The sequence below is a fragment of the Lepisma saccharinum genome, chromosome 20 (assembly GCF_977018435.1).
Source record: "Lepisma saccharinum chromosome 20, izLepSacc3.1, whole genome shotgun sequence".
NCBI classification, from domain to species: domain Eukaryota; kingdom Metazoa; phylum Arthropoda; class Insecta; order Zygentoma; family Lepismatidae; genus Lepisma; species Lepisma saccharinum.
Genome location: NC_139248.1, coordinates 66,462,000 through 66,488,990, shown reverse-complemented (window position 1 = coordinate 66,488,990; position 26,991 = coordinate 66,462,000). Strand labels below are relative to the sequence as shown.

Here is a 26,991-nt window from a genome sequence, read left to right as displayed (position 1 = left end):
GAAAAGGAAAGTGCAAATAAACACTATAATGTGGAGAATTTCTCTAAAAACAGAGGAGACGTTTTACAATCAGATTAGCACTCCAAGAGAGTAATATGGTGGTTGTTTTCCATTTTTGCGTCAAATAATGATTCCAGGCTGGCACACTCGATATTTATGTTTCCTCAATAAACATGAAAAATAAACAGAAAAAAAAGACGAATTAGAATAGAAGAATAGAAGAGAAAAAAAGGGATAGGAAAGAGGAGAGGAAACCTAAACAGAGGGGAATACAATGAGAATGGGAGCACCAATTACAATTTGTGATTAAAACAGTCATCCTACATATACACCAAAATTGCAGTAAGTAATATGCAACAAGAAAATTATTTACCAATGAAATCAGGATTGACATCTGACCAGAAACATTTGTTTCAAAAAAACACAATATATCACACATAAGTTAATTTACAACATGAAAAAAAAAAATATTAACAAAGAGATCATGTATATATCAAAATTGCGTAAAATATATATATCTTCAATATTCTTAAGATTCTAAGTCAAATAAACGACCAAAATACAAAAGCCAAAGTTGTAGTATTCCGTGCATTTCTCAGATGCGAGGAACTGGGTCATGAGAAGAGTGGCGGGTGGTTGGGGGACGACGTCGGCAATGAGAGGTAGAGTGTCCAGGTCGGTGGCAAAAATTGCAGTAAAAAGATTGACGTGAAAGTGAAGAACGCTGAGGGTTTTGATCCCGGGCGGTGGGGTACAAAAGTGAGGCCATGTGCGAGTCTGATAACTCCACTTCTGATGAAGCTTCCTCGCGGAGATAATATGGTTTAATATGGGAAATGTGGACCTTCCTGAGGAAAACTTCAGTTTCCGGATCTACCAAGAGAACCGTTACGGGGCCCAAAACCTTAAAAACCTTAGCAGGACCTGCCCAACGTTGCTGGAGCTTTGCAGTAACTTTTTGAAAGGCATTACTTTGTGGGAAGGTTTTGTAGAGAACTAAATCCCCAACCTTAAAGGAGGAAGGTTGCCTTTTAGGGTCGTATCTATTACATCTTTTCGCCCATGCTTTCTGCAAATGACGGTAGGCCTGTGCCCAACATTTAGCACGATCTGCGGAAGGGGGACCAGCCAATTCCGAATCGGATTTAAATTCCCAAAAGAAGTTCATAGGTCCATCGATGTCTCTTCCAAACAAAATCTGCGCTGGGGTGGTTTGTATACTATCCTGTACCGCAGTATTGAATGCGAAAGAAATTGCATTCAAATGAACGTCCCATTTAGTGTGATCGTCAGAATGATATGCAATCAGGGAGGCCTTGAGATTACGAATAAAACGTTCTGCGAGTGAAGGATTAGGATAGTAGGCGCTGGTATAGATGTGTTTGACTCGAGACTCAAATAAAAAGGAATTGAAATAGCGAGATCGAAAATATGATGCATTATCGGACACCAATTCACACGGAGCTCCGAACACCAGAAACAAAGACCGAAGTTTTTCTACTATGTGGTTGGATGTGGGACCTCGAAGAGGATAAAGGGAAACCCACTTAGAAAATGCATCAACAACCACCAATATATATGTATGCCCTTTTGATGAACGTACCAAGGGACCAACAAGGTCAATGTACAGTCGCCGCCAAGGGTGCTTGATGATTTCAGATGACAAAAAACCAGGTGGTTTACGTATAGCCAATTTGGCTTTTTGACACGTATCACAAGATTTAACATATGTCTTGATATCCTGTTTACACGATGGCCACCAAAATATATTCAATATTTTCTTGGTACATTTTTGAACACCCAAGTGGGAACCTCCGACGGGAGTATCATGATAGTAACGGCAAATAAGATGTTGTAGGGCATGAGGAACGACTACTAATGAAGATTTTGAACGTGGAGGTTGCCAAACAAGTAAGTCGTTATAAAGAGCATAATGTGTACATGATTGACCCGTTTGTAATTTCTGAATGATGGAAAGTAAAGTAGAGTCTTTATGTTGAAGGTCAAGGATATCAGAATTACTAAAAGGGATAATTTGAAATTTGGGAGCAGCACAAGCAAGAGAAGTGATGGGTTGAGGAAAAACCTGGAATTCATCAGGGGAATACATACGTGATAAGCAATCCGCAACAGGATTCAAACGAGAAGCAATGTGCTCAACAGAGTAAGAAAAGCGTGACAAGTAAAGCAACCAGCGACCAAATTTGCCGTATTGCTCAGGATGGCGTAAAAGCCATGAAAGTGCTTGGTTGTCCGTTTGAAGAGTGAAATGCTTCTCGGTTAAATATGTTTCAAACTTTTTGAACCCATAAACAATGGCACAGCATTCGGCCTCGTATATGGATTGTCGACGTTCTATGTCTGTACGCTTGCGAGAAGCAAAAGCAATAGGACGTAATGACCCATCTGGCATACGTTGGTTCAGGGTAGCCCCCAGAGCCAATCCTGAAGCATCGCATTGCAAAACGAATTCCCTTGAAAAATCGGGCAAAGCTAAGACGGTATGTTTGAGAAAAACCTTTTTGAGATTATCAAATTGTTGTTGATCTTCGTCAGACCACGTGAAGGGAAGACCCTTTTTCTTTTTATCAGTTAGGAAGGAGGTAAGGTCGGAATAGGATGGAATAAAACGCGAGTAATATCCCAATAGTCCCAAAACACGTTGAACGGCTTTGACATTTCGAGGAGAGGGCATATCTTGAATGGCGGAAATACGGTCGGGGTCTAGAACAAGTTGCCCTTCCCGTAAAATATATCCTAAGTATTTAACTTCGGTTTGCATCCATTTAGATTTTACGGGGTTTACAGTGAGTCCAGCCTCGCGAAAGGCCTGCAAAACCAATTTGAGATGAATCAAATGAGTCTTTTCATCGGGGCTAAAGATCAAAACATCGTCAGCATATGTCACAAGGAATTTAAATTTAAAGGGTCCCAAAATTTTGTCCAACGCACGAGTCAGTAATTGTGTGCCAAGATTGATACCAAAAGGAACCCTGGTGTACCGGTATTGACCGAAAGAGGTGACAAAAGCCGTTAAGTCCTTGCTAGGTTCATCTAGCCTTAGCTGGTGGAAACTTTTGCAAAGATCTAGGCAAGAAAATACTTTAGCAGCTTGTAAGTGTTGGAAAATCAAATCTATACGGCTTTGTGGAAAAGCGTCATAGGCTATAAGCCGGTTAAGATGCTTATAACTACAGACAAGGCGATGACCGCCGTCCTTCTTATCTACGAGGAAACAAGGGGATGCGTAAGGGGAGGCGCACTCCTCTATGATGTTCTGGTCTAACAACTCCTGAATTTGCTGACGTAAAATGTTTGTTTGGGTAGGGTTTAACTGAAATGGTTTAGAGCGAAAAGGAACATTCGTGATTAAGGGAATTGAAACAGGTTCCAGCGTACAAGTACCAACACGTTCTGTGACAACATCCGCATATTCCTGTAATAAATTAGTAATGCTGGTAGACAAGTTATTTGCTGGAGAGCAATCAACTTTGTCAACTAGGCGTACCTGATCCTGTTTCTCGACCGGAGGTGTAGAAGAGGCAAACGGAATGGAGTCCGTAGAATAAGGAAATGAAACCACTAAATGATCAAAGGAAATAGTACCCTTTGAATGGGAAAAGAAATCAGAGCCAAGAATGACGGGAAACGGTAAAGTTTCGGAAATCCAAAAGGTCCATTTCCAGGACAAGCCCTGTAATTTCAACGTCAAAATCACACGTGAATTAAGGTGGATAGACTGATTATTAACAGTTTGCAACGTACGTACATTATCTTGAAGAGTAGGTGGTATAGGACGTAAGGTAGCTAAAAATCCCCTCGCAATTAATGACACTGAGCTGCCAGAGTCGACCAAAAGACGACTCGGTGTAGAATTTAAGGTGGCATGTATGGTAGGCATAACCTTGTCGATAATTGTCAAAGGGTGTTCTATATGAGGTATAGTTGTAACCTCTAATGGCAGATGTCGTTCTCTGTCAACAGGAGGAGACTCAATGTGCGATAAATTAGAATTTTGCTGTGAAACAACCTTAAAGGGTAAATCCTCAGAGATCTCTACCTTAGGCAAAGAAGAGGAAGAGGAAGAAGGGACAGGTAAGATTGGGAATGATTGAGGAAAACGAGAATCAATAGAATGTAACGTACATTCTTCCTGTTGTTGTTCAATGCGACGTAACTCTAAGGGCCATATCTCCCTAGATAAACAAATAAAATTAGCGATAGAAGTCGGTCGATCAAAGCCCATTAAATGCAAACGTGTGCTCTCTTGTAAATTCAGTAACGTAAATTCCAATAGACCAGATTCAGACCAGTTGGTGGGTAACACATGATAAGCCTCGTAGATGTCATTCAAATAAGTGGAGAGGAATTCCCCACTTCGTTGAGGACGAAGAAGATGTTTATCTAATAACCCTTGCATCATGGAATAAGGGACGAAGCGATACCATATGACACGTATAAACATAGGCCAGGGGAATTTCTCGTGAAGAGAATCATACCAAGTATCCCGAAGGAGTCCTTGCGTGGATGTAAATGCCATCAGCAGTAAAGATTCCAAATCAATGAGGTTTAGTTTGAAAATTTTATGGAGGTTCAACAAAAAATAAAACAACTTGTCAGGATCTGAACCGTCCGTCGGTTGTAATACCCGTAAAAAAATCAACAACGGTTGTGTATCTAATGTAATTTGTAATATATGAATAATCGGGAGGCAACAAAGTTCTCTGGGTGTGTGTAAGTTTGGGGTCTGTAAAAAAGGTGAAGGTTGTATATTAACCGGGGGGAAGTGAAAAGAGGTCGACCCAACCCGAGGCAAATGGCCTTGAAAGGGAAGCGACATTATATTTGTTCCTCGATGAGGAAATCCAAAAGGTGTCAAAAAATATAGCCAAAACAAAAGGGGGACTAACAATATCCAAAATACAAGGTAAGTGCAATAATGCAACATCAAGATATACTGTAGAATATTAGAAATCAATAAACAAAAGTTCTTATGTATGAATCTGTAAAAAAAAAAATTTTCAAAAGAATGTCTCAAAAAAAAAGGGGGGGGTAAATCTATCGTCCGGGAAAAAAAGGGGGGGCTCCAAGGTTAACAAAAAAATTGTTAAGCACCAACAATGTATGGCCACAAGGGAATTTAGTGCACAAGAAAAAGGTATAAACGGAATGTTGGTATCACCAATACTACCAAAAATAGTAGTGTGGAGGGAAAAAATTTTTTGTGATATTTGTAGTATATAAATTAATAAAACCAGCTCTGATACCAGGAACTTTGTAACGTGGTTGTTGCGTACGTAATAAAGATAGTGAAAGTTATTTAAGGAAACGTGGAAAAGGTCCGGGATCAATTAACGTACGTTCGTAGAAACGAATAACAACAGACCAGTTACAAAAGTCACAAAAATGTTGAGGTTAATGGCAAGCGTTTATCACTGCCACCTCAGTCTCTATTGAGAACCAATGGGAAAAAAGGGGTGACACGCGTCCGAAGATGCGGGACCCTCCCAAGAAAGGCTAAGCAACACAAGGTATGCAATAAATATAGTCACAGAGTATCGTGGAAAATTTCACACTATACCGATCATTCGATTTTGATATGCGTATATTCATGTACGGGAGTGTACACTGGAAACATCACAAAAAATGCACGCAATATTAACCAATCAATTCGTCTTTTCATTTAACGTTGGTAATCTTTCGTTCTTTGTTAGCAAGCAAGGTTCCAAAACAAAACAAAAAAAAGGAAAAGAGAGAATATATTTCATTTGAGACCTTAAGTCCAAGTTTATTGCGTTAATCTCGCAGCGAAGATTGATTAACGTCCCAACATGAAAAAACATGTACATCAAACAATTATTAACGAGTGACTCGTCCTTAAATCTCACAAGATTATATCCAAAAATAGATTCAACAATTACTTCCCCCTCGATTTACTCCATAGGTTTCATACATTAGGTCGTTACAGTTACGACAACAAACAAGAATAAATTCAACCAAACCGTAGTATGACATAATATCAAACCCCTTCAACAAGTCAAAATTCTCAACAACACTTTTTAGCAAAAAAACTCTTATTTCTTCTTGTAACAATTTATCCCCCTTTTACTTTGATGCTCCCTAGTTACTTTATTTTAATATCTTTTATTGTGCCAAACAAACATTATCTTTCATTGTATTCTAACGTCTTCTGAGACGCAATAATAATTGCCCTAGTGTACGCCTTGCTTAATTAATATTAAGAACTTAGAAAATTCTCCTTTACTATTTTTGTACACGAGAAAACAGTGACGTCGACGTGCTTGCCCAAACGATTACGTGATTAATTCCATTTTGCATACTTCCAATAATTCGACGCTTATGCTCTCTTTCTTCCCATTATTCGAACTGGAGATTCAAAGTATATAAACCCGACGCACTTCACTTTATTTGATATGTCACGAACGAGGGATTTGACACAGTACATACCTCAACAGTCATTTCAAAATTGTTTCATCTGGCCAATCGGACTCTGCTAATGGGGCGTCAAACAGGATTTGGCTTCCTTCTCATCCAATCGTCTTTTCCTTCAAATCGGCATGACGAAACTCAGCTTCCCCCTCAACCACGGCTCCGAGAGAACGCTCCATAGAAGTAGTGGTAACGTGTACCGTGCGTAATACGCCAAAACAGTCTGTCACACGTCAAACATGAATCGGAACATGCGTATTAGATTCCATGCAAACGTAGTCTTTCCACTACTTGACTTCAAATGCGAGATTGTGAGAACAATCCAAACTTTGGGTGGTTGTCCGAAGTATGGAGAAATAATCCAAAACAGTGCGTGCAATTAGGATATCAAAAAAAAAAAATGCAAGTCTCGTCCAGCGAGACACTGTTCCACACTAGTCGCACGTCATCTTCCTCTTTTCTCGCTCGTTTCCCTGCGAGAACCTGACTGCTACGTGAAAGTCGGTCGGATCGGAACTGGTTCAGCTTACACGTTCGTAAATGCAGCACTGGGCAAAGATAGGTGGAGACACCTAGCGGCGATTGGCACAACCAACAAACAAGCGAGACGCAAGGCGTACTACGAAGGAGAAATGTGAGGTCTTTTCTGCGCGAAATATGACGTAATACTTCTTTATTACAAATCGCGCAGGAAAAAACGTCACAGAGACAACAAACAAAGTTGTACCGGACAATAATTATGGGACAGAGGGAGTAATATTTTTTTGTGACTTGCAAACTGTAAGTTATAGCAATTACTGCCATGTCGAACAAAGTAAGGAAAGAACATTTGACTGCCATAACTAGGGGTGTCCAAGGATAAAAATTTGAGATGAGAACATGTGTAAAATTCAAGATTTTCACCATGTTCACAAATTTTGCAAGTTCCCCATCCCGAAACTGGTCCAGAAATGGCAAATTTTATCAGTTCCGTATGATAGGATTTCCCTCCCCAATCATGTTTTGGGAAACTTACAAAATTTGTGAACTGTAGGAGCTGGAGTCATTGGCTGTGAGTATGCGACTATTTTCGCTACAATTGGCACACATGTCTACTTGATTAACGATAAAGAGAAAATCCTCCCCCATCTTGACGAAGAGATCTCACGGTGAAAATCTTGAATTCTACACACTATCCCCCTCCCTCTTAAGTGAATGTTTTTGCATTTCTGGAATAAAAAAACAATTTCAAAAAATTTAGACACTTTTAGCAGAAAAAATACCAAGAATAACCATTTCCCAACACAATCCTTTGGAATTTCTTGATTTGTCGGGATCTCGAAAAGTCGAAAATCATTTCCCCAAGTTGGCAATTCACATGCTGTCACTTTGAATTACTTTTCTTTTATACAGTAACCTTTGATGCATAAAAACATTGATCATTGGTGCCACGACGGAGAGCAGATTAAGTGCTCTCTGCTTGATATCAATGCATCATGAAAAATTTCAAAATGATAAAGAATTGTTCATCATCAAAGTGATAGATATTTATGGAAAGGAAGCAAGGCGAATCCAAATTCTATTTAAATAGTGGACTCAAGTCGGAATTTGTCAACAGCGCCAAGGTATTTTCACTCAATTTCAATTTTATAATTTGTAAAATAATAATAACAAGAAAAGGTAACAACTTCTGTAACTCAGGGTCAAGATATGAAATCTTACTTTGAGTCTCCCTGAGAAAAAATCCTGCGGGCACCTTTGTACCACATTACAATTTTTAAGTTTGGATTGAACTCCATCCCTTATCACAAACCTCTATTTTACTTCTTTTGTATTGACCTGTGTTATCTCTCATGGCTCAATACTGTTGTCTTCATTACATTTAGCCATTGCATCATTCACCATAACATGCTTTTCCTTGTTCTTTGTTGTCTGACAAAAATTGTTTGCAAAGAACCACTATTGAATTTTCTGGGTGCCTTTGCATAATTCTATTGCTGTGTTGTTCCTAAATAGTATTCATTATTTGTTTAGTTGACCTCTGTTGCAGCGGGTGACCACAGTGTGCTAAGATGGTGGGTGTCCCAGGTTTCGAATCCCAGTCTGGACATGGGTGTTCTTTATGACTGTCTCTTCACCATATCATCACTCATTCTCTTCATCATGAATAGACAAAAGTGATACTAAACAAAAATACATTTGTTTTTTTGTTTAAGTGATCTTGCAGGATGGCAACTTTAGGACCATGATAATATTCAAGTATAATTCCCAGTTTTAAAGGCGAATTTTCCAAAAATTCAAGGGTACATGCAGATAGATGTTCTCTCTCTTTCAATCCTAGATATTAGTACCGTCTCTCACCACCCACACACAGATATAGTAACAATATAAAGGGTCTGAGTCATTCCAATGGATCCAAAAATTCTAATTCAATTAAATGGTGTACATACTTAAAAAATATTTAATTTATGGTGCAGAGTTTACGTTTGCCATTTAACATACTAAGACTCGAAATGCATCTACAAACATAAATCGCAAATGTTATGGCATATACTAATCTATGAAAGATTGCTAATTGTATAAAAATTTCAAACTCAATTTAACATCAACTTCGAGATATTTTATCTTGCAATAATCTTCCATCTGTCAGATAGATTGTTCTGCAAAGGATACTAACAAAGTAAACGGATTGAGAGAATTCTGTTCTATTTTCCACGCAGCTTTCTTTTCCTTCTTTGATAAAAATAAAGCTGAACTGTGAAAAACGTGCCTCAGTGAATTCATAGACATGTATAAATTCAATGTAATTTTGATTCACAAAAGTTGCTATTTTCACGTGCACAGAGAAAAATCCATGCAGAATTAGAATTGGAAATGGTCGGGGAAAAAATGGCTTTCTGCAGCTTTTTTCACAAAAGTGTGTCAAATCAATGAAAATACAGGAGTTGGCAGTATTTTTCCTGTTTCATTGTTTTCGTTTAGCTCCCTACTGTAAAGTGGACACTCATTTCATAATATAAAATACAATTTACAATATGAAATTCGTAGATAGACATAAACATTGTTGAAACGGTTCCTACCGAGTGTTATCTTCATATTTTGGTTGGCTTATTAAATAAATCTATGTGGTATAAACATATTCATGTAATTAGAGTAGTTTTGTATGTTTTTTTTTTTAATATAACCTACTAGTATGATCAGTAAGATACTATTTACAATGTTTGAATTTGTTATACGAACACGTACATGAAGCAAAAAAGAAAATACTGCTCTACCTTTAGAAAGTCTAGTATCAAATCTCTTTACATTAAATTTTGTGTTCAGTAAAATATGTATATTTGTATTCTGGCTTTCCCGTACATCATGCATAATTTGGATAAATGGCTGCTAAACCTGGTCACAGAGCAACTAGTGGTGTATTTTCGCTGCTTGTTGCAAAATTCTCAATATTTGTGAGACCTCAGCCCAGTAAATTTATTTCTTACAAGTCGATGCCCTGATCCCAACAATTTCACTGATAAATACATTTCTGATCTTTAAAGTTTATATGGAAATTAATATGCACCCTTAATTAATATTTATATATCAACTCTGGCATAATCATGGTTCAATTATGTATAGACTTGCTGTAAAATATAAAATTAGATTTAAATTTGTTGTCAATCCCTGGGTGCAATGGATTTTTGCGGCCCAGCAGTTGAAAAACACTGGCACTAAAACTGAAGCAGAAGCAAATAAGACTGGTCGCAAATGTCAAGCAAAAAAATCCTATTTTACAACTCTGGACTGGACCTACAGATTGAAATGAGATCCGAGGCACTCTGACCACTGAGGTTCGATCTTCTTGTTACAAGGCAACATTAATAATTTATTCCACTCCAGAGGCCCATTCGTGATTATAAAAGGAAACTTCTATCAAAAAGCCGGCCTTTTTACAACAATAGTACTAGCAATTTGTTCTCTGTGATTTACAGGCTAAATTAAATCTTAATGTCTGATGATGTAGCTAACAATCTTGTTAAGTTTAGAGAATATTCAGACCAAAGCAACACATGACAGTGGGGGGCCATGACAACTGACATGGGCCCCTTCAGTCTGTAAGCAAACATCCACCATGCATGCACAAGCAAGACCGAGGTGAAATGATGTGCGCCATTGAAGGAGCTTTCAGACTGAAGTCACAGATGACGAGCGACACAGTCTCATTCAGTATAAAGCAAAACATTCACCGTGCATACCATTGAGAAAACAGTGTAGTCCGAGCAACATGCAAGTGACGTGTTTAGGTCGTTGTCACACTTTGTTTTAAAAGGTTGAATGGTTTACTGAGAGTCTGCTTCCAAGTGACTGACACATGTCACTTGTTGCTTTGGTCTGAAAGTTCCCTGAGAAAATAGTACAGGCCAAGTAACAAGTGACACTTGCTTCGGGGTCATTGGATGTCAATTCATCCAGGTCATGTCACCCACCATCCCCAATTTTGACTAAATTCAGTATACTTATACAATTTTTAATGCTGATTACAAAAACAATATTTTTTAGATTGGTCTAGGGGTTCAGAAGTTAACGCACTTTCTAAAATCTCCGTGTACGCCACTTGCAGATCCACTTTGAATGACACGCATTAGGTTATAAATGATGGTATCTTCCCTCAGGTTTGTCGTAGAAACTTCAAGTTTCTTTTCTTTTGTTAAAAATGGTGTAAGCTTTCATTCAAATAAGGTTTCAGATGAATGTATTAATAACCATGTATTTTTATGTATAGTTCCATGTAATTTTTAGAAGACTAAATTACTTACTTCAATAGCAAATTTCGTGCAATACCCCCCCCCCCACCCTTCAATTTCCCACCAATTTTATATGTGGGTAGCTCGGAGTGTGTACTAATGCCTGATGGAAGAATTGGAATGGGCGGTTCAGAGACAGGGTGATAAAAAACCTGAGGGAAAATACCATCATTTATAACCTATTGTGTGTTATTCAAGGTGGAGCCGCAAGTGGCGTACACAGAGATTTTAAAGAGCACGCCAAGTTACAGGCTTGGTCACATGACAAGTGGAGTTGTTGTTCATTTGTTAGAAATTGCAGAGGTAGAAAGCCAGCAAGTTGTTTGTTGCAGTTCTTCAAATGTGTGGAAATGTATGTATAAGAACATTTGCTATGTGATTTCTGTGGTGAAACACAAGTGTTTAAAATGTGGAAAAGCAACGTGTTCTCGGTTATATCTACTGATCGTATTTGGCACTGCAGTCGAAGTGCAGTTTGAAAGATTTACACTTCCAGTCAACACCTTCAAGACCACACTGCAAGATTATTCTCGAAGTATACTCGCTTCAAGTATGGTCTTGCATCTTTTGGACACGGCCTGATACTCTCTTTGAATATTCCATAATTCATGTATTAATGTTAAATTTCAAGGGTACATATTAATTAATGTTTAAAGTTGAAAAAATAGGATGATATCTGCGAGAAAAATTGATGGGATCGGAGCATCAACTTTGAAAATACGACAGTTTCCAGTGATTCTTCCATTTCTAGTACATTCAGCCACATGTGATAGATATTGAAATAATCTAATGTGTGTCTATTCAGCCGACATCAGTGTTACTATTAATACCATGTTCCTGGGTGGATCACAGTTGTAACTTTATGCACACAAAATATGCCTGTTATGGCATGCAAGACCTTTTAACACATATTTTGACTTTGTATTTGCTAAACAAGCTGTGATTGATCAATAGTTCCAAAGTTATTGAACCTTGCAGTTAGCTACAATACTTATTGATCAAATATGGGTCACAATTTTTGTTGTGCACCACCTTCTTCCACAGGCTATAGCTTTAGAACTATTTCTCAGAGAAACCTAATATTTGTATAGAACCTTTCCATACATAACTGGACCATCATCCAAATCCAAGACTTTCTGAAATTGGTCTGACAAGGAATGACCCATATAATTTCTTTACTGATATTTAAATGTAGTTGCGGTAGCTCAGTCATTAAGGCGTCTGACTACCATGTGAGAGATCCGGGTTCGATCACCGGCGGGGGAGAACCAGGAATTTTTCCACCTGTTCAAGCAGCTCCGGTACCCACCCAGCATCGTATAAAGTTGGTACCTAAAGAAAACTCAGGGGGGGGGGTAAATGCAGCCAGGGGCATGGTGCTGATCACATCACCTCCACCTTCGGCTGTGATCAAGAAATTGTGGGGACCTAACCTCACACCCCCTATACGCCATCATGGCATGGTGCATAACACAGGGGAGCACTTTACTTTACTGATATTTAAAAACTGTTTAAGCTATGTATATGATGCATCATATCTGGTTGAAAATATATGTAACTTTTTGAATTTGGTATTGCCTAGCCTTTTTATATAAATAAAGTTTACTATAAGTTGTCTTACTTCTGTGTACATGGACATCTCCAGGATCTTTTCGAGGGGGGTGGGCAGGAATATTTTTACCCCTCAAAAAACACTATTTCAGTCTGAAATTATCATGTTTCTTCAATGAATTTATAATAAATAACATGAATTACCGTGACTGAAATGAAATTATGTGTGAAATATGTAGTTTTTAGGTGGACAGTCATTTTCCTTGGCTCCTTTCGGATGTCCATATCTGTGTATGTAAATTACAGTGGCACATTCTCCAATTACCACGTTTACAGCTAGTAAACCAACTTTTTTCATATTGTATTTCATTTAAAGTATGGTTTATTGCTCATTATATATTCTGCAAGCTACGAAAACAAGCTTCTAAACCAGAATTTAAGTAAATTATTTAAAAAACTTAAAAACTGGTCTCCATCACACCCTTCTGATGACCAGGTTTCCTCCCAGATTGTAGGTAAGGGAGACTAAAAGAAAGTAGGAGAGTAGTTATTTAAAAACATGAGGCTTCAGGGTGCTTGGCAGAGGCAGAGTTGTTATGTGAAGGGAAATTTATCTTGGTACAGGGAAACCTATGTCCAATTGTAGGTAAAGAGGGAATTTTATGAAAAATTAAAAAAAGCAGAAAATTTGAAGTTGTTGGATTTCCATTTTCTTTTATTTACTTGCATGCCTTCATTAGTGTTTTTCTTCTATTACAGATATTACATCTATTACATAGGCCTATATCTGGTACACTAGATCAAATTTTCAGAAACCTGTGCGTTACTGTATAAAAAGCAGGGTACCAGTTAGATATAGTGAAAACACATTTAACTCCGAATTATTTACATTTGTACTTACCTTATATGCATAGCGGAACATTTTTCAACTTGGGATTATGTTTTTTTCACTGAAAAAGGTGTAATTTTTCAGATTACAAGTATTTATTGGTCGTTGCTAATTCGCTTTCGTTACACACAATATGGCGGGCAAATCTTGACTCACGTTGTGTATCGTCAGCTGATATGCAGTGTTTCCAAACTTATGAACCGAAAAATGCCGCACAAACTATTCACAGAAGGTTTTTAAGCGAATATTGATCCACAAACCATTCATGGAAGGTTAAGTTAGGTTAGGCAAAAATAGAAAATTAAATTGGGGGAAAAAACCGCTCACACGTCATTTTGTAAAACTAGAGTGTGGTTGCTACACTAACACTTATTAACCGAAAAAAGATAGTTTTTAGGCTAACATTGATCCACAAACCATTCACAGAAGGTTAGGTTAGGTTCAGTTCGGTTAGGCAAAAATAGAAAATTAAATTGGAAAAAAAAAAAAACTCGCTCATACGTCATCTTGTAAAACGACTGCGTGGTTGCTACACTGACAGGGAGTTACATATTCGAATGCACGGAACATTTGATTCACGCAGTCGACAGTAATGGTGGCACGAGCTATCGTGCAACGGAGATACATTAATGTCGAAAATGACATTATTTACCGGCCGAATAAGTTGCACGAATTGAAAGAACACTATTCCCAGCTTCCAAAAGTCCACAGGAACTCAATTCCGTAAGTACTTTCCCATCATTTCTCCTGTAAATTTGAAGAATTCTGTTTTCACTATATCTAACTGTTACCAAAAGCAGAATTTATACTAGCATTAACATGAACTCATTTCCTAAAGTATATATTTTGGTCCTTTTCATCATGGACGTAATGGCATTTTAACTTTGTGTTCTGTAATTTATCATCAAATTCTAAACAGGGTCATTCCATGTGAAAATGCTTAAAGAACTAAACCTGACCCACCTAACTACGAAAGTATGAGTGCAAAATGTGCAATTTTTTCAACACCTTTAAATTGCAGTATTTTAGCAATCATGGCACCTGTAGAAGCTTATTGAACAAAATCTTCAAACATTTTGATACACGAATGACTGGTGTCAAGCACATGGGGCCGTTTACCCACCATACCCCCTCCTGAATTACATTGACATTTATATTAATCGACAGATTTTGATGTTTTGCATAATATAAAATTAGTTGCAGCGTGCGGAAAACACAAATAACTGAGATATTTGATCATAAAGTATGACCAGCAAAAGCAAAAACCTGCCATTTTGGAGTGCTTCCGCCGCTTGTTATTATTAAAACCCTTTGTATGCACACTCAAATAGCAAAAGAACAAGTCGATAATAACTATTGGTACCAAACCTAACCATGTAAAATTATACTTGCTGTTGTAGAATGTCGTTTTGGGTGCTAGATTCAATTGCACAAAACTTTCAGGCTCTTATTGGTAAAGAAACACTTTATTTTACAGTGGCACATTTTCGCGAGCTAAAATCAACTGAAAACGTTCACAAACAACAAAATATTCATATACCATGCAAAACCTTTCACATTCTATAGAGGGTGTACACAGGGTCAAGGGTGCCAAACTCCACAGTATGTGTTAACAGACGTAAATCGAAATCGAACCATGTAAAAATTACGTACGTAGCATGATGAAATCGCAATAAAACAAAAGGAACTTGGGCCCCAAAATCACTATAAATTGGCCATTTATGAAAAAATGTGGGGGTTGTACGGATATATCACTGCCTTACATAACACACTCATATCAACATGTTTCAAGAAGCTTGCACTAAAATATCATTAACTATTTAATGTAAAAAAAAACAGTGCATTAATTACAACCCCTCACAGAAGAGGTTTATTGAGAAATATTAATCTGGCTAGGTCTAACATTGCATTTAGAGGGGTGTAGGGGTAAATTTACAGCCAAAGTAACTGTAAATTGGGCATTTGTAAAAAAATGTGGGGTTTGTGCTGATAAATCACTGCCTCGCAGTACATACCCATATTAACATGTTGCATATTGCTGGAATCTTGCACTTAACGATCATTACGCCAATGCTAAGGTTTCTCTTACAGACATTTCTTTCGTCACAGCTCCTCTTCCATTTTTCAGTATCATAATTTTATACTCTAGTTATTGCATTATTGATTCAACTGTCTTGTCTACTCATTTTCGGCGAGTTTGTATCTTGCAGTTTTCATTATAATTTTATACTCCAGTTATTGCATTATTATCATTATTGATTCAACTGTCTACTAACTTTCGGGAGTTTGTAAAAGGATTTCACCTGAAAATGATATCAATCCGACATACTATTCACACACTTCTTTATAATTAACATATATTCAATTGATATACAGAATAAGACAACAACAAACAACACGCTTCGGTATCTGATCTTCATTTGTTCACATGACGATTGCGCGAGGCCCCTTAATTAGGATTTCATCATCACTTCCGGTGCTAGTCCTGTCCTATGTGGAAAAAGAAATTTCGCGTACCGTACTTGTCGATAGTCTTTCGTTCCCATAATGGCGGCCGCGTGAGATATAAACAACGTATCACTTCACACTTTTAAAATACGATAACTATTCAACCGAGAGGAATATCGCATCGCATTAAATAGTTTTAGGTAGAGAAGAACGGCGCTGATAAAATACATACTTTACAACGTTTACTATACACGTATGGAAGAATATTTTAGCTTTTTCAATTGTAAACATGCCTTTCGTGCTGTATGCACTCGGAAACCACAGACAAAAAAGACTACTTTGCAAACTCACAGATTATCTTCACATGGCCAAACTTTGCTCTGATTGGCTGTTCCACAGAATCTAGTCGAAAAAGTTAGTAGCAATTAGAACATGTCCTATTCCTCAAAACCAGTCAGCCAGGCGGCCATGATTATTACCTAGAAAGTCAGTTCATCGCCAACTAGGGTATTCCAACTAGAAATCCAGTTCCGTGTGATAGGGGCTTAAGTAGCAATTAGAACATGTCCTATTCCTCAAAACCAGTCAAGCAGTCAGCCAGGCGGCATAAAGCTTTTTCCCGTCACGTCAGAACATAAGGTTGATCAAGTGTTGTGCGATAAGTGAGACCTGTAAGGTACCTATTAATTGACACAGATTCGATGAAAAACAGGGTTGCCTAACAAAAAAATTATCACAGACTATAAAATATCTATCACCAAAATGTGTTTTAAGGCAGTGTCTGCTGCCACGTTCTTTTTCTGCTGGAACCTCAAAAAAGATGCGCGTGGCAGTTGAGTCGGTCTTTGTTTTATCGTGATTTCACCATGCTATGTATGCTATTACGTCTGTAACACATACTGTGAAGTTGTAGCGATTACTTTCACAAAAATGTTTTAAGATTAGGTCCCTCAGCATTCTTCTAATAATAAACCTAAATGCTCTCGTAGTTAGGTTAAGTTCTGTTAGCATTAATATAATATCGCTAAATGCTTTCTAATGAATAAGGTTCTAAATTACCTGTACATTCATTCCCACTAATCATAAACTTGCATTTCTCTCGTCTTAATCTGTTCTTAAGATTTGTTACATCCTGTTAGCAGACGAATTACGTGGCAGCAGCAAATTTGACGCTTATTCTTGCTGCTGACACGTGCGTGGCAGCAGACTCGGCCGTGTTTTAGACACTTGTAAAAAAAGCATGTTTAAAACACATTGTTTTAAACGTTTAAAACATTTGTAAAAAACAAAGCCGTCTCTTTTAAACGTTTAAAACAAAGTGTTTTGAACACTATTGTTTTAAACATGCCAACCCTGGTGGCAGCAGACTCGGCCAATATATAATTTTTAGGTGGACATTCATTTCCCAGCGGTAGGTTTCATAAATAGTGTGCAGTTTTTCTGGACATAACCAAAATTTTATTATTTATGTTAAGTAAGGGCATGTCGTTAAGATGTACATTGCCTAAAACAACGACGTCAGTAGTCTACGGTGTTCAATACCATGTCCGATAAGTGATTTGGCTACATTTTCGCTTCGACGCTGTTAGACGTCGTTCTTCCAAGAAAAAAAAACAATTGTGGATGGAAACGCTGATTACGCGCGAATCTGGGAATGAAATTGATCAATTTATAAAAAGAATCTGTGATAAGAAGAGTAAGGATTTGTGTTTCCTGTGCTGTTTGTATGTGATTTTGCCATGTGGATATGTTAAAAGCATCTATTTATGTAATTTTACGTGAGTATTTAGCTGTGGTAAAGCTTATATGCTTATTTAATGGGACACTTGACCCCTTTGGTACCCCACTCTACAAAGTGAAATATTTTGTATGGATTATGAAGATTAAGTTGTTTACGAACGTTTTCTGTTGTTTTTAGCTCGCGGAAATGTGTTATTGTAAAATAAGTAGAGTGCGTCTGTTACCTTAGCGTGTTATATTGCCGTGAAGCAGAACAGCCTGAAGGCTTCAGCGCAAGAGAATATAGCATCCAACATGACTTGCCACAACATCAGCTATAATTTTAGTTCTTTAGGTTAGGAGTGTTAAGTTAAGAGTTGATAGCAATATCCGACGTATTCATTCGCTACTTTAGTGTGCATACAAACGGATTGTACTCATAAAAAGCCGCGAAAGTAGTCCGAGAAGGCAGGTTTTCACTTACGCGGGCCATACTTTGACATAATTTGTTTTCCGCGCGCTGAAACCAATTTTATATTACGTAAAACTTCGAAATCTGTCGTTGAACATAATTCTCGGGGTGTGCAATGCTTACTTCCTAGATTGGAAAATACTAATTTCGTTAAAAAAATCTAAATCCCTTGTTAAACAATATTTTGCAATGCAGAATAAGTAAGTACGAATGTCAACAATTACATAATAAACGAGTTACAGCCGATTCCCGGCTTTGACAGTTTTACCATTTCCCTGAAACATACAGAGGATGTCATACACAAAACACTGTAAACTCAAGAAGTTACCACCTAATCATTATCTTCTTGCTTCTTACCATGTTAATGAGAAGGATAACACTTTCATCCACAATTTTGGTTAGGTTTGGTGAATAGTTTGTCACACTGAATGCAGTTGTCCACATTAAAAATCGGTAATGGTTCCAATTGTTTTATGATTTTTTTCAAATTCTCCTACAGGAAGACTAATTATTATAGAAATTTGGCAATCATTGTCACATGAAACAGTAATGAGCACTGTTTGGATTTCGAATGGAAGTTAGTTATGTTGAAAATATCAACTTAAATATTACCTTACGCAAGCATGCATGCTTCCTATGGACAATGTGTTTTCCATTGACAAGCGACTGGAAGTATCGTAGACTAGTGGGAATTCATGTAGAAGGACATCAGAACTTTAGTAGAATGCATTTAGGGACTTTATTTGTAAAAATCTGATATTTCCCGGACACCTATAACTTCTTCGTTTTGTCAATTTTTGACATTTGTACTTACCTATCTGCTTCGCGGAACATTCTTTAAGGTGTATTCACGTTTTTCGTCCCGGAATCGGTGGGAAATTTAAACTAAAAAAAATATTTTGTATTTTTGAAATTTTTGAGTCCAAATTTCCCAGCGATTCTGGGCTCCGCCCCTGGGGTAATTGACCTACCGCCCCCAACCGCTAACACTGCTCCGCTCCGGCTCCCCGGCTTTATCTATAGAGTCCCTGTTAAGGGCATGTTAGAAATTGGCCGGAGTCACCTGCCCCCAAAAGAGCCCCAAACTTTTAAATTTGAAGAAATCCGTTACATCTAACAAAACACCTTCCAGATGTTATACAATGCTACAGGAACTTATTACCGTAAGTAGTTTCTTCTGTAAAAATGAAGAAATCTGTCTGGGTAATATCAGATCAGTACCTTTATTTTTATGCTAAGAGAACCAAACCTGGCCTGCCTAACCTAACTACGAAAGCATGTATTGAACAAAATCTTAAGTAATCGCTATAACTCCACAGTATGGGTTAACAGAAGTAAATCAAAATTGAACCATTTTAAAATTGCGTTCATAGCATGATGAAATCCCAATAAAACAAACTGAACGTGGACCTAAAAATCTCTTAGTGTGTTTCAAAGCAGGTTTTAATCTCCTCCTCTTTTTTTTTTTAAACAAAGAAACCTCACACAAGCTAGCAGAGTTAAGCACCCCTCATCTCACTGATGGTGCAGTGGTAACGTCTTTGCCTTGTAATCAATGGGTCCCAGGTTCGATACCTGGTGGAGGCACAAGTGGTTCGGATCCCACTTTAAACTGTAGGTCCAGTCCCGATTAGCCTTACTGTGCATAAAGTGGACTTAAAACACCAAATCAATCAATCAATTAATTAAGCACCCCTCATGGTGCAACCTGAACTACAGTACTTTTCCTTTGACACAAAAGGGTCAGATCATACTAGAGGTTTCAGTGACAAATCACTTTGAAGAACTATGAGCTCCATTTCTGCTTTAAATCGTTGCACAACATAAGTTGAAAATTCCTCAGTATCAATATTCATAAAAGGTGATACGATGACCTGTGGCAGAAGTTCAATTTTCTTAAAAATGTTTCTGCAATTACTCCCTCAAACTTGAAAAAATTTGAACAATGTATTTACTACAGTAGACCTGTGATGGGCCAGCTTTTTTCAACTTTTCTTTCAAAGGCAGAAGTGTTTTGACACCTTGGGTAAGGTACATTTACCTTAATTTACATTTAATAAAGTTCTTTCTTTCGTAAGTTTTTTGGAGTGAATTTACAATACTGGAAGTATCTTCAAATTCAGCATACTCACTAATTTTGGCCTCGAAATCACGAATCTGCAGTTAAAATTTGGCGGTCACGTCTAGAAACAAGTCGAAAAAAGTGGGTCCGTGAACGGAGTAAACGCCCTTGAGTTATGAAGAAATCAACTATTTTTTGCAATGATTAGCGTTTCAAAACTATGTTTATGATGACCCTTAATTTTAACTATGCTTGCCTAACCTAACCTTACCATGAATGGTTCGTGGAGCAAACATTTTTTCAACCTTTACGCAAGATGCCATTTTCTCACATGCAAATCAACGCTCTCACTTATTGCACAACACTTGAGCAATGTTGGTAGCAAGACCGTTGTGCGGAAAGGAAGACGTCTTCATATTGTTACCATGTTAGTGTATGGAGAATCACAGCGGTAATTGACAAGGTTATTTTGCAATTTGTAGACGTGACCGCCAATTTTTAACTGCAGATTCGTGATTACGAGGCCAAAATTAGTGAGTATGCCGAATTTGAAAGCAATTGGAGAAACTTCCGGTATTCTTAATTTATACGAGTTTTTTTAGTAACTTTTAGTTGGGTGGCATTAGTTCATATTTCGCGTAGTCAATAATTTAGGACACTTGATCACGATTGTGTAGTTAAAATTTGTCTCTCAAGTGTTACGAAACTGACATTTTTACGGTGCCCCACAAACCATTCACGCATAGTCCCAAAAACCATTCACGCATAGCCCCACAAACCATTCACGGTTAGGTTAGGTTAGGCAAACATAATTATATTAATTTCGTTCTAAACGTTAAAATATTGCAATAAACATTGTTTTCGTGGAGAAATCCTGGGTTTCTGTTCCAATCTCGGACCACTCAATTGCAATTTCTACATGTTACCCCCAAATTTTGACTTCAAATTCGTTATTCGGAGGCCTCGGTAAATTTCTTATATCCGGAAAACTGATTTCTTCAAATTTACAGGAGAAATTTCTTACCGAATGCAGTTTCTTTATAGTTGTGGAATTTCGGGGAAATGTTTTCTGGCATCGTTCATTAAATTTTGCCGGTAAATCATCTATTTTTCGATATAAATGTCTGACCGATGCACGAAAGCTGTTGCATCCATTTCCTTCCAGTCGGATGTTGCCTGTGTGTGATGACGTAATCTCGGTCAGTGTTTCCAAACACGTGTTTTTGTAACTGAAGAAGGTATGTTTCCGCAAATGGTTTGTGGGGCTATGCGAGAATGGTGTGTGGGGCTACACATTTTTTTTTTCTAAACCAATTTTTAACTATTCTATCCTAAACGTGACCCTACCTAACCTAACCTTACCAGAAATGGTTCGTGGGGCTATGCGTTAATGGTTTGTGGGGCTATGTACGTATTTTTGGCTGGAGTGGGGTGGAAACACTGCATGCCGACTACGGTAGTGAAACTGTGACTACCATTTTGCATGTTACCGAAGACAAAAAAAAAACGATGAAAACTTACTCGATATGTCGCAGATAGAGCCTATTTCCATGAAATTAGTGAAATGCCACCTTCAACAATGTTTCTCAATGCAGAATATGTAAGTACGAATATTGAAATTAAAAGAAGTAGCAAATTTCAGCCATTTTTCGGATATTAGAAATTTACCGGAGGCCTCAATTAGTGAGTATGCAAAATATTACAAAAATCGGGGAGGGGTACGGTATTTTAAATTGACTCCCATTTCCCATAACTGAAGCATCCTGTAAAATGCTTTCATATTTAACATAATTTCTGCCAAGTCTTTAACCTAAGAGCGATGGTGGTTTAGTCGGTAGGGTGTCTGCCTGCTACTCAGAAGACCTGGGTTCGGTTCCCGGGCTGAGTGATCTAAGGTCGGAATTCTTCTGGCCTTGTCCCTCTGGGGTCACCAAGCCTCAAATTAATGGGTACCTCTCAGGTACCTCAGGTGGCCGGAACGTGGTGCTGATCACATCCCTTCATAGTGACAGCAGAGATCGAGAATGTTTAGGGATCTACTCCCCACACCCCCTAAATGTGCCTTCATGGCATGGTGCTATATGCACGGGGAACTTTGCCTTACCAACCTGTTATTATTGTAAGTCCTTAACCGTGCACTACATTTGGGAAATTTGTTTCATTTTTCTGTTATGTCCATCAGAAATGCGGAATCCTGCAACCAGACTGAATGTTCTAGTTGAGGGTATCATGGTTCACTCCGTTCTGTATAAAAATCCATGACTCCAGGTAGCATTTCATTGAAATGTAGAATTATTTCCTTACACAAGCACTGTACCTCAGTATTGAGCAGTAGGTCCAGTTCATCATGTAGCAATTTGAATAAGTATATTGAGTTTGAGTTTATTGAGCAATTTTCACACCGAAAGTACCCCTGGGGGCATTGGTGCATGTACATTACAAAATACAACATGTTGACATCGCTAATATATATCTATACATTAATTTGGCAGAATTTTTTTATAATAATATAACATAATATAATAGTAAAAACACACAATGACAAATTATTTGTTGAAGTGAACTAGTGCTGTAAAAGTACATGTTATATAGTGTATACAATCTAAATTTATTTTATAAAGTTATTTAATTCTTGAAATTCTTGAACTGAATATAATGTGTATTCCAATAACAATTTTTTTCACTTTACTTTTAAAGATTGTGGTTCTCTCAAAATTTTTGTAACTTTTTGGTAATATATTGTACCGTGCGTTCATTTCGATCTGCAGCCGAGAGATCGGGAGAAGCGTGGCGGGCAGCGCTGACGGAGATGCCGACATTTGCAGCCTGTAATACCCGCTTATTTTTATAGACATATGCAGACATTTATATAAATATTGCAAAACGATCACTAGCCTGTGTTATAACATGCAAAAGTTCTTCTGTAATTCATCCAAGTTCTGCTCTTATATACACAAAAAAATACGCTTTAGAAACAATGTTAAGAGCCACAGATAATAAAACATTTTAATCATAGTTTTGACCAGTAACGTCCTGCTTAAGTTTATATCCTTGAAAGAGTTTTGTGCCGATGGGGATCGTTTGGAGGTTTTGAATGTGCAACACTGTATCAAGATTACGCTGTAGAAGAAACCGTTAAAAGTCAATAGTGTTCGTGAGCTTCCTTGCAATCCGAAATCTCCGAGCTCGAGTTTTTTGTTCCTTCACGACTAGATGAAGACAGAGTTGTAAATATAGTGGCGAGCAATGTAAACCAAGAGCGTGTTAATTTCGTACTGTGCGCAAGAGTGTTATTCTTGGTTACTTGCAGTTACTTGTTTGTGTTATTGTAGTGTGTATGTGTGACGTGTCAGTGAGACGATTGGAATGCCAGCCGCAAGATTCATGTTAGAACAAAGATTTTTTTATGTATGACACGTACCTACGTGAAAACAAACTCGTGTCGAGACGTGTGTAGGTAATTTGTACAGAAATTCCCAGGCGTTTCAACTCCACACTGAGATATGGTTAGACATCTTGTCCTTATATTACGAGAAACTGTATCGTTAAATTTTAAAACACCTAAGCAAAAACGATGGATTCTAACCGAAGCAAAACTCGATGATATTGGTGCAGCGTTAGAACGTTCTCCAAACAAACCTCTACGCCGTGTTTCACAAGAGGTGGGCGTGTCAAAATCATCGGCACATACAGTCACTAAGCTACTAAAATTAAAACCATACTCTTATAACACAGGTTAGTGCTCGTTTTGCAATATTTATATAAATGTCTGCATATGTCCATAAAAATAAGCGGGCATTTCAGGCCGCAAATGTCGGCATCTCCGTCAGTGCCGCCCGCCACGCTTCTCCCGATCTCTCGGCTGCACATCGAAATGGACGCACGGTATAACTGGATGCCTGAGTAAAAAGGTCCTGTTTGGAATGCATTTAGCCGCACTTTGGGAATGTGGAAGTTATCTTTTTGTCTGGTATTGTAATCGTGAGTGTCTATGTTCCTTGGATAGTTCGATTTTGTTTCGTGTATGAAAGTAAGTGTTTCAAGTATGTACAAACTTGGAAGTGTTAATATACGTAATTTTTTGAAAAGCGGTTTACATGTATCAGTTTTGTGTGCATTTACCAGAACATCTGCTGTTATTTTGTTCACAATTTTCTTGAGTTTTATAGTGTCATTTGTTTTCAAAAACTTCCCTATGGTGCTTGTTGGTGAATAATGCACTGGAATGAAACAAATTGTCAGCAGTTTTTATCTTTACCGCTCCCATCCGTAGCTGGTGTGCAGGGTAGATAAAAATCATAATTTTTATTTAAAGAAACATGATTAGAACTGCTTGTATGTTCTTTAGCATCATACATAACATGATTATTAGTATTTTCTATTTTATTCAACAATTTTTTTGCTATTTTTGTTTATAAGAATTTTTGAATTTTAAATCATGAGAAATTTAAGTGTATTGACTGTTTACATATTATATTTTCCTTTTCTGTTCAGCTTCACCCAATCAGTACATATATTTTGTTACCTTGCTTTTTTCCTTTCAAAATGTTATAGTATCTTAGAACCTCATAAACACCATTGAATGATTACAAGATTAATGTCATAGTTATCATCCTTCTCAGTTTCCTTCCTCTGGCTGGGTCGCCATAGAAGTCAAGCCTCTACATTTTCTTCTGGTCTTCCACCATTCCTCTCTTTCCATGTGGTGTTCCAATCTTGTCCTCTTCTCCTAACACTCTCCACTATCTGCTATTTCCACCGACATCTTGGTCTCCTCCTTGGCCTTATTCCCACTCCTTGTGCATTGTAAGCTCTTGCTGGTAGTCTTTCTGCATCCATCATCTTCATGTGTCCGAACCATCTCATGTATGCCTGATCTATCCTGTCCTGAAGCTTCACCACACTCACTGTGTGTCGGATCTCCTCATTCCTTATTCTATCTCTTCTAGTCTTCCCCAATATACTCCTTAAAAATTTCCTCTCCACTGCCTGCATCTTTCTTTTGTCTCTCTGTCATTGTCCAAGTCTGCTCCATACATAATTATTGGTACATAGTATGTATTATACAGTGCATACACAAAAGAATGGTGTGGTTTCAAAAGTTAATAAAAAAGTTTTCTCTCATGTTTCATGGGCACAACATACACTGCCAGCAGCAGAAACTGTCCAAGTTTCTTATGTGTTAATTACAGGCTTTCCATTTTTGCTTCCTGGGTAACATGGCACACATCCACACGCTAATCAAACTCATCCCAGACTCGGTGTAGCATGTTCGTTGCAATGGCCTGCAGTGCATGCGTCATCCTATCATGAAGTTCATGAATGGACATGGGCAATGGTGATGCATAAACACTACCTTAAACAAGCCCCCAAAGAATGAAATCACATGTCTGATCCAGCACTGTGGAAGAACACCATTGAGAAGCACTGATGCGTTCCTGTGAAAATTTTGGGAGGGTGGAGCTCCGCCCAGTTGTAGATTGTAATCGCCATAATTGTTCAGTCGGGACACCCAGCTTGGAGAGACTTCACTGAAATGCTTCACGCTCTCTTCCAATATTATCAGACACACGAGGTCGGCCTCTTGCCTTTACACAAGCATCCAGTTTCAACAAACAGTCCCTACCACATGGTTATGTTATTCGCATGGTGCATCTTTTTTAAACCATGCATCAAACTCATGCTGCGCTGTAATCACAGATCTGGACACCTCAAAACGGAGCACACAGAAAGCCTTCTCCTGCTATGATGCCATCTTGGAAAGTGACCCCGGTGCCTACCAGTGAGCATGAGAATCTAACTGTTGGTAGTGTATAATAAACTTGGACAATTTCCACTGCTGACTGTGTAAGTTGCACCAGTTTAAGGTGAGAATAAATTTGTTATTAACTTTTGTGTAACCGCAACATTCTTTTGTGTATGCCCTGTATATTACCTTCTTGCATTTCATAGGTACATCCCTGTTCCATATTAATCTTCTAACGCTTTGATAGAGTTCACCTCCCATTTGTCCTCTTCTGTTTCCTTCCTCATCTATTCTTCCACTTCTCTCAATTGTGCTTCCTAGATATTTGAAACTCTCTAATACCCTTCAACTCTTCCGTGTCCATTTTTCTTCTTGGTACATTTCTGGCTCTGCTTCTTGTTATTAGCACCTCACTCTTTTCAGGGCTGAATTTCATTCCCGCTCTTCTGATTTCCTAATTCCAACTATCAAGCTGTCTCTGTACTACTTCTTCCCTGTTTCCCCATATCACTAGGTCATCAGCGAACAACAGGGCCTTCATCTGTTCCTCTCCTATCTTCTTCCCCACATCTTTCTTAATTGCATCCATTGTAATTATAAAGATCAGTGGGGAAAGAGCACTCCCTGTTTTAGTCCATTACTTATACTGAACCACTCTGTTCATCCCACTGGCATCTTCACACAGCTCTTGTTGGCCTTGTATGTGCTCTGCACTCTACACACTATCTCTTCCTCTACTCTTCTTTTAGAGCCTTCCAAATCTGTGTTCTATCCATGCTATTGTATACCTTTTCTATATCTAGGAATGCCATAATCAAATCATTTCCATACTCGCAGTAGTGCCTTTCCTGTAATTGCCTTATGGTGAATATCAGATCTACTGTTGAT

The 26,991-nt window shown here is 38.0% G+C and overlaps 1 protein-coding gene across 1 annotated transcript in view; it reads left to right on the top strand.

Annotated features, from left to right (window-relative positions):
* Positions 1-17,808: 17,808 nt before the first annotated feature.
* Positions 17,809-26,991, top strand: part of LOC146003500 (uncharacterized) — a 133,891-nt gene continuing 124,708 nt past the window's right edge. Inside the window, exon 1 of the mRNA XM_083141789.1 lies at positions 17,809-17,882. The gene's annotated coding sequence lies outside the window, so the exon portion shown is untranslated. The remainder of the gene's footprint in view (positions 17,883-26,991) is intronic.